Genomic DNA, 9,308 nt, shown 5'->3' with positions numbered 1-9,308 from the left:
TGGAACATTTACTCAACAGCTGCATTTTTACTTCCTGGTTATGGGACATATTTGCTACAATCTTTCAGCAATCAGATAGAGACAGAGGGAGCATCATTAGTACCCTCAATAATTGGAGGAAAATTTTTTCGGATTATGAAATTCTCAGCTCAGCATGGGCTCTTACACCAAGCTTCATTATTTGGAACGTTTGGAAGGAGAGGAACAAAAGAATATTTAAGGATGAAAAGAATCCCCCACACCGCCTGTTTGAGATAATCCTGAAACAACTCAAGGAGACAGTGGGAACCACAGTTCGTAACTACCCTAAAAATCCTCCCTCAGATGTAGATTTAAAAATTCTCAGGCAGTTGGGGATGCAGGGGCTCACTCCTTTAGGCCTAGACAGGAAGGTTATATCTATGGATATGGAGAAGGATTTCTGGCATCCTCCCCCGGAAGGCTATTTAAAATATAACATTGATGGGGCTTCAAAAGGGAACCCAGGAACAGCTGGGTATGGAGGTGTCCTCAGAAATGCAGAGGGAAGTATAATATTCATCTTCCATTGCCACCTAGGTACTACCACCAACAACATGGCTGAACTAATGGCTATGGAGCAATGCCTAGATTTTTTGAGTCAAGATAACTGTTTCAATGTTATGATAGAGGCGGATTCTGAGTTAATCATCAACTCAATGCAAAAAATAAATAATGGAACAATGCCGGAGAAAGTCTCTAAGCATTGGAAATTAATTCGGGTTTTCCAAAGAATTCAGAGCCATCTTCATAGCCTTCGCACTGTCAGTTTCCACCATGTTCACAGAAAGGCAAATAAGCTGGCGGATCTGCTTGCCAACCAGGGGGTCAGCTGTACAGATGATAAGGTTTCGATGAAGTGGCAGGAGTTGCGTCCGAGCAGACTGAAAGCTCTATGTGGTGAGCAAGCGGAAGAAGATAAGGTAGTGTTTAGACACAAAGCCATGGAGGCTAACTTGACTTGAGTTTTCCTCTGAATGAGTCACCAATATCTGGTAAATTGTTCTTTGGCGGGGAGAAAACCACGTTTGGTCGCTCAAGATCCTGGAGTTAGCGAGATGAAGATCTCTGTTCATCGGGGGGAGAGAAATGAATATCACAGGTCTTTGTCCAGTGGAAAGCCTCAGATCTTTACAGGGTTCCAAGTTCGGGAGAAGAAGATTAACAGGCAAGGGAAGAACCCTATTTTTTCCGGCAGCCGGACTTTTCAGAATTTGGGATTTTGGCATGTAAAACCGCCTCCCAGGTGGTTTTCAGCTGATCGCACCACTTTCAAGTGGGAAACGGTTTTGGTGATTTCGCAGCGATTCCATTCAGCCTTTAACATGTGGCAAGGGGATGGATCCGTAAACCGCCCTTCTTCACACATTAATGTTTGACTTTCTTGTCTGGTGCGATATCAATCTCATCCGTTGGATTTAGTCGTAGAAAATCAACGGTTGAGATTGACCTTGCAGCTTGGTGGGGCAGGACCATTAAGTTTCAGTCTTTTTGGCGGTGCGATATCCTCCTCCGTTGTTGATATGTGGGTAGTGTCAGACGGCTCAGATGGTTCGGGCTTTCTAGAGAGTTTTGGAGTGGGAAAATTCGCGGGTTTTTCATGAGTAGGGTTGTATTTTTGTTTATTGTCCTTGAGTTCGAGCTTTTCTTTGGAAGGCTTTGAGGTTTTTCCTGTTGACACCTAATCCGAAACGGATGAGGTGAAGCTGGACAGTCATCTAGAAGATGAACTGATCTGTTTTGTATATGTATAAATAATGTGTTAGCTAATGAATAAAATCAATTAGTTTTTTCTCTCGTTCAATGTGGAGTTACCCTGGCCTGACATGGTATCAGAGCACAAGTCCCAAATTGGTTGTAACTCCTGGTCTGTTCTGTCCTGAACGCCTCTGGCCTGACACTGCCCTCTCATGAGACTGCGCCCTCTGTCCTGACATGGAGACTGCGCCCTCTGTCCGTGGAACTGTACGTTGATGTGTTTCTGCTAAAACCTACCTCATTCCATTCAAACAAAATGGTATACGTTGATGCGTTTTCACTGTTAGGTAAAACCTATCTCACTGTAGGTAAATGGTATCGCTGGTGTCTGCGTTTGTTATGACTGTGTTGAAATTACGCTGCGTCATTGCTCTTTTGAAGTCTGCGCTGCGTTTTTCATGGAACTGTGGTATCGTTTTTTAATGGTGCGGAAGGTGTATTGAATGTTTCATACAGTTCTGAACGGTGGTATTGAAGATTGAGACTGCGTTTTTTATATAGACTGCATTGTATTATATGCGCATTTTTAAATGACTGTGGACTGCGTTTTTTGAAGACAAGACATCTCATGACCTCTCATGGTATTCGATACCTTTGTGCTAGCTATTATATGCGCATTTTTATAGACTGCATTGTATTTTTAAATGACTGTGGACTGCGTTTTTGAAGACTTGAGATGGTGACTGTGTTTTTATTGAAGACTGTAAACTGTGGTTAGAACAGTGGTATCGTTTTTTGTTATAAAGAACTGCGTTCATTCCAGCAATCCAGCGTTCATTGCCAGACACTTGTGGCAACGAAGAGGTGGTGTGGTACCTGAAATATATCATTTCTTAATTTTTGTAATCTGTGCATCATTTTTGAGATTGCGGGATTTGAAAACTGATATAGTCAAGTCATATGAGCGCCCTCTTTTTTCAAAACAGTGATATATGTTGAGCAGTGATATATATTTGAGCGCCCTCTTTTTCAAAACAGTGATATATGTTGAGCAGTGGTATATGTTGAACAGTGATATATGTTGAGCAGTGATATATATTTGAGCGCCCTCTTTTTTTTCTTAAAACATAATATTATGGAAGTAATGGTGATATAAGAAATGCTGATGCTGATGAAATGTTAGAAGAAAAATAAAATGCATAAGGCTATCATATAAGGATTTTTTTTTCTCTCTCAACAGAAGTGTTTTTGGCAGAGATATTTTTTTTTCACAGAATGCATTCAATCATTTCAATGGTTGGAATAGTTCTCACTGGCAAGGAGAACTATTCTGAATGGTCTCGGATGGTAAAACACACCCTCATCTACAATGAGCTGTGGAAAGGTGTGTGTGTCGGAGAAGAAGACAGAGACCCTGTGCAGCCCACATCAGACAAAGAACTCGCCATTTGGGAAAACAAGAACAGCAAAGCCTTTGCATTGATCGCAGCATCTGTAAGTGAGGAAGTAAGTCGTCATATTTCATCCTATTCCACTGCCTTTGAAGCTTTACAAAAGCTGAAAGAACTCTATGATACACATTCTGCACTTGAAGTTGTTCAGCTCATGATTAAACTCTTCACTCTTGAACTGAAAAATAATGATCCTCTTACTCTTGCATCTGAAATAAAGTCTATAGTGCATGATATTAAATCCACTAAAGTTGAGCTGGATATCTCTCTTATTGCCTTTCTCAAAGCACTCTATCCTACCTACTCTAACTATCTTGAGTCTTTACAAGCAAATGGAAATCTTAAAGATATAACTTTTGACACCCTTGTGAAAAAGTTTGCTGAAAGAGAGAAAGCCTTTGGAAAGAAAATAGTCCCTGAATCTTCTGAAGAGACTGTTTGCCTTGCTCATAAAGAAAAGCATCCTGCTCAAGATTCTACAAGAGGAAGAGGTGGACGAAGAGGAAGAGGAAGATACTTCAGAGGCAGGGGGGGCAGACATCCTCAAGCAGAAAAGGCAGATCTGCATTGCATTCGCTGCAAACGAAATGGATCACATGATGCTTCTACATGCAAGCTACCATGGGACAAGGTTGAGCAGAGAAGAAATCAGCAGAAAACTGATGACACAGACAAAGGTAAAGCACCTGAATCCGCTCACTATATTGAGGCACAATGTAACATTGGAGTAAATGAAGATTTGTTTAATGCTTCACTTGCTTCTTCGAGAAATGACTGGTTGCTTGATTCAGGAGCAACCTATCATATGACTTATAGGAGAGATTTCTTTGAAGATTTCACTGACAATGTTGATGGAGCTGTATACTTTGCAGATCAGTCAAAAATCAAGCCATCAAGGCTTGGCACAATCAGGCTTAAACTGCCTGGTCTTCCAGACTTTCTTCTGGATCATGTTCTATATCTCCCACAGCTGAAGAGAAACTTGCTGTCCCTGGTCCACATCCGCCAGCAAGGTCACTCCATTCACATGTTTGATGGCAAGCTTGAGGTAAGAAAGGCATCTGACCACTCACTTGTCATGAGGGGTATAGAAGAAGAAAGACTCCTTAAACTGCAAGGAACCTCTGCTCATGCACAACATTTCTCATATATTTCTCATCATGAAGAAGGTGCACTTCCATCAAGTTTATTATGGCATGCTAGATTTGGACATTTAAACTATGATAGTCTCCGCTTGTTGAAGAAAAATGGTGTTGCTGGTTTGCCTACAATTCCTAGAAAACATAAACAATGTGATGCTTGCATTCTAGGAAAGCATAGCAAACAGTCTTTTCATGATTCACATTCAAGAGCACATAGGAAGATTGAACTTATTCATTCAGATTTATGTGGTCCAATGCCTGTTTCTTCTGCAAATGGAAATAAATATATCATGACATTTATTGATGATTACACCAGAATGTGTTGGGTTTACTTATTGAAGAACAAATCTGATGCTTTTCAAACATTCAAGAATTTTCATAAGTGGATTGAAAATGATGCACAATCTCATATTGGGTCTATTCGCACTGATAATGGAAAAGAATATACATCAAATGAATTTGAACACTATCTTCGCCAACATGGGATTAAACATCAAACAACTGTGCCTTATAATCCTCAACAGAATGGTGTAGCTGAAAGAATGAACAGAACAATTTTGAATATGGTACGATCCATGCTTTTCTTCAAAAATGTAAAGACAATGTTTTGGGCTGATGCTGTTCTATGTGCTGCATATATAAAGAATAGATGTCCATCTAGTGCTATAAGAAACAAGACTCCTTATGAATTGTGGTATGGACATGTTCCTTCGGTAAAACATCTCAGGATATTTGGTTCCACCTGTTATGCTTTAATACCAAAGGTACATAGAAACAAACTTGGTGCTAGAAGTCGTAAGTGTATCTTCCTGGGGTATTCAAACACATCTAAAGCATACCGCCTTTATGATGAAGTAAATAAAAAGTTTGTTTTATCTAGAGATGTCATCTTTCTTGAATCATCCAAATCTGACAGTGTTGTTGAGCGGCAACTTGATCGCTTGGATAGATTCACAAAACCGAAATCATTTCAAGAGTTTGATAATCAGATTCCACATCTTGAAGGGGGGATTCCTATACTAGATCAACATGTGGAATCTTCTTCTGAAGAACAATCTCCCCTGCATGACACTCCAACAACGGATGATGCTTTAAGTGATGTAATTGATAGAATTGGGAGACTCAATCTTGATTCAGACCCAACTCAATCAACAGAACAACCTGGACCATCTCAGAAAGGTCCCCCAAAGTGGCTGACAAAGACACTTGAAAGTGTTCATCCTGATGAAATTGGAAAAACAGGAACCAGAAATTCAAACCGACAAGATGGAGGTGATGTAGATAACTCTAATTCACCTGTTGATATGGATGTTACTTATGATTGTGAATTGAACTTGTCTACAGATTTTGAACCAACTTCCTTCAAAGAAGCTGCTTCTCATGATGAATGGAAAGAAGCGATGCAGAAGGAGTATGATGCCCTCATAAAGAATGGCACTTGGAAGCTGGTTGATCCTCCATTTGGAACCAAACCAATTGGCTGCAAGTGGGTCTACAAGAACAAGTTCAAAGCTGATGGCTCACTTGACAAGCACAAAGCTAGGCTTGTGGAAAAAGGTTTTGCACAAAAGGAAGGGGTCAATTATGAGGAAACTTTTGCTCCCACAGCAAAATGGGCCACCATCCGGACACTCTTTGCACTAGCTGATCAGAACGGTTGGAAAGTCCATCAAATGGATGTAAAAACTGCATTCTTGAATGGAGATCTAAAAGAGAATGTTTTTATGTCCCAGCCTGAAGGATTTGCTGTGAAAGGACATGAACACAAAGTATGCAAACTTGTGAAGTCCTTGTATGGCCTCAAACAAGCACCACGAGCCTGGTATGAAAAACTAACTGAGCATCTTCTGAAACTCAACTTCAAACATTTTGATCTTGATGATGCAACTTTATTTGTCAAGAAAGTTGGCAAAACAGTTGTATATCTTGTGGTATATGTAGATGATCTTTTAATGACAGGGAATAATGAAAGTTATATTGCATCCATAAAGAAAGAATTAGGAAATTTTTTTGAAATGACTGATTTGGGCTATGTTCATTACTATCTTGGCATTGAAGTAACCCAACATCCAAAGTCCATATTTCTTTCTCAAAAGAAATATTAAACAGATTTGGCATGACAGAGTGCAATCCCCTTTCTACTCCAATGGAACAAAACTTGAAGCTCACATCTATTGAAGGAAAAGAATTTGAGGATGCAACAAAGTATAGACAGCTTGTAGGAAGTCTCATCTACCTCACTACTACCAGACCAGACATTTCATTTGCTGTTGGAATCCTCTCAAGGTTTATGCAAAAGCCTTGTGAAGGACATTGGTCTGCTACAAAAAGAGTTCTAAGGTACTTGAAGGGAACTCAAGACCTTGGAATCAAGTATACACAGGTGGACGACTTCAACTTGATTGGATACTCTGATTCAGACTTCGATGGAGACAAAGAAACTGGGGTATCTACTTCAGGATATGCTATGAGTCTTGGATCAGGAGCTGTCTCCTGGAGATCACGCAAACAACCAGTACCAGCAGATTCCACAACAGAAGCAGAATATGTGGCAGCAGCTGAAGCAACGAAAGAAATTGTGTGGCTCAGGAAAATTCTTGAAGATTTGCAGGTAAAACAAATACAATCAACTCCACTCATGATTGATAACACATCTGCAATAAAGTTGGCCAAGAACCCAAAGTTCCATGATTGTACTAAGCACATCAATACTAAATATCATCTGATCCGACATCATGTTGAGGCCAAAACAATCCATCTCCGTCATTGTTCCACAAACGAGCAAATTGCAGACATCTTCACCAAAGCGCTTGGAAGAGAAAAGCTTGAAAGATTCAGAATGATGCTTGGACTCACCAACATCCCTTCAGATTAAGGGGGGGAATGTTGACACCTAATCCGAAACGGATGAGGTGAAGCTGGACAGTCATCTAGAAGATGAACTGATCCGTTTTGTATATGTATAAATAATGTGTTAGCTAATGAATAAAATCAATCAGTGTTTTCTCTCGTTCAATGTGGAGTTACCCTGGCCTGACATGCCCTTGGTGGCTAGAGCTCATTTTTTTCTGTTTCCTTGATGTTTGGTGGACATTTGTAAAAATTGTACACTATTTTTTTGGCTTAATGAATAGAAGGATCCACACTTGCTTTAGCAAAAAAAAGAAAATAATAAAAAATATATAAATATAAATAAATTGATAATTAAATTTAATTGATATAATGATAACATTTTAATTTTAATTTTAGAAAAAATATGAATTCAATGCTAATAGAATTTTTGACAAATAGATAAAATATTTAAACTCAAGTTTCTGTAATCCATATTTTGATTATTTGAAGATATTTTTGGAAGAAATCTCATTGGTAGAATTAGGCCGAGGCGTTTCGGACCAACCAGTGTGATTCATCATTAGGACAAGATGAACAATCAGATCATAGCTACATGTTAAAGAAGGAGTCAGGGCCATGTAACAACCATAGGGGAAACAACTAAAAAACAATTGTTTCTTAACAGCTACAATGGAAAAACTATAAAAAACTATTTTCGATTGGATAAGAAAATAAAACAAATTATTATTATTTATTAATAATTAATAATAAAATAATAAATATATAATTATAAATATATAATAATAAATAACCAACCTGACCCTTATAAGATAAAATATTGTTCAAAAATATAATCATGATTAGAGTTGTTGTTTAACTAAACATTAATAGAGTTTTTGCCAAATGGATAAAATACCGTGAAAAAGTATAATCATGATTGGAGTTATTGTTTAATTAAACAAATAAAAAGCGTAAAAGTTGTATATTATTGGTGACATGAATTTTATCGTGTTAGTTTATTATATTGATTTTTAATAATGATATTATATTATAAAAACTTGTTATATTATTTATATATGATTAGTTTATAAAAAATAGTTTTTATTAATGATATAATCTAAATTTTAGAATAATTTGACGTGATTAGTTTTAATAATAGTATGATTAGTTAAGATGATTTATTGTATTAATTTTCACAGCATATTATTAAAATCATTATTTTAGAAAATTTAAAATTAATTTAAATAATAATATTGAAAAAAAATATATAATGATTTAAAATATGTTAAAGTAAAAGAAATTTATTTTTTATATACAAATATAATGAAAATAAAATACAAATATATCTAGTAAATTTTTTATTTTTTTAAGAAATCTTTTGAAGGTTGTGATTTTATTTACTCTTTCGTCTTGCAATTACAAAAGAGTTTAATGTCTATTTTAATAAAAAACTAAAAGGATAATCTATGTGTTTCATTGTCTTGGCACAATGAGTTGGAGGGTTTCTATTACATGTTCTAAAATGCTTCAAGATTAATTGTCGTTTTTGTTGGTGTCACTGATGTCATAGATAATTATCTCACCCTGCAGTGCCTTTCCCCATCTCCAGGATCTTCCACTGCCTCACCGCACACTGAATTGGCTTGAGTATATTCAAAAGGGTAACACCGCCTTACCTTATGTGAAGGGGTAGTACCGCCTGGTAGAATAAATATTTAATTGATGTAACTCACTCTAATTTTGTTATAAATATAAATGATGAACCAGAGGTGGATATCCCACTCTCGATTTTTGTATTTGCATGTGTAATTTAGCAGTTGCAGCTGCGGTTTGTAGTTTTTGTGTGATTTGTTTCTTTCAACTAGTATCAGAGCCATTTGTGGAGTGTTGGAATCTAAGAGTGAAGCTGAGAGAATTTATTCTGTGAGGATCCATTGTTGAGCGTGGTCAGATAGAGCTGCAATGTTGAAAAAGTTATGTAAAAGATTTGTGAGGCTCGTGTGTAGTCTGTGGAGCTGGCAGCATGAAGTTTCTAGGAGTCAAAAGAAGAAGGAGAGAAATATGTTTTTTGCACGGTAGTTGTTCACATAAGATTGAAACAACTATCATTGTTGTTGAGAATTGTGACACAATTTTTTTAAAGAACTGAGTGTGCCAGAGGAGAAGA

Source organism: Pinus tabuliformis, chromosome X, assembly GCF_031772625.1.
Source record: "Pinus tabuliformis cultivar Carrire ecotype Pingquan chromosome X, CPIR1, whole genome shotgun sequence".
In the NCBI taxonomy this organism is placed as follows: domain Eukaryota; kingdom Viridiplantae; phylum Streptophyta; class Pinopsida; order Pinales; family Pinaceae; genus Pinus; species Pinus tabuliformis.
Note: the sequence above shows the minus strand (reverse complement) of the source record.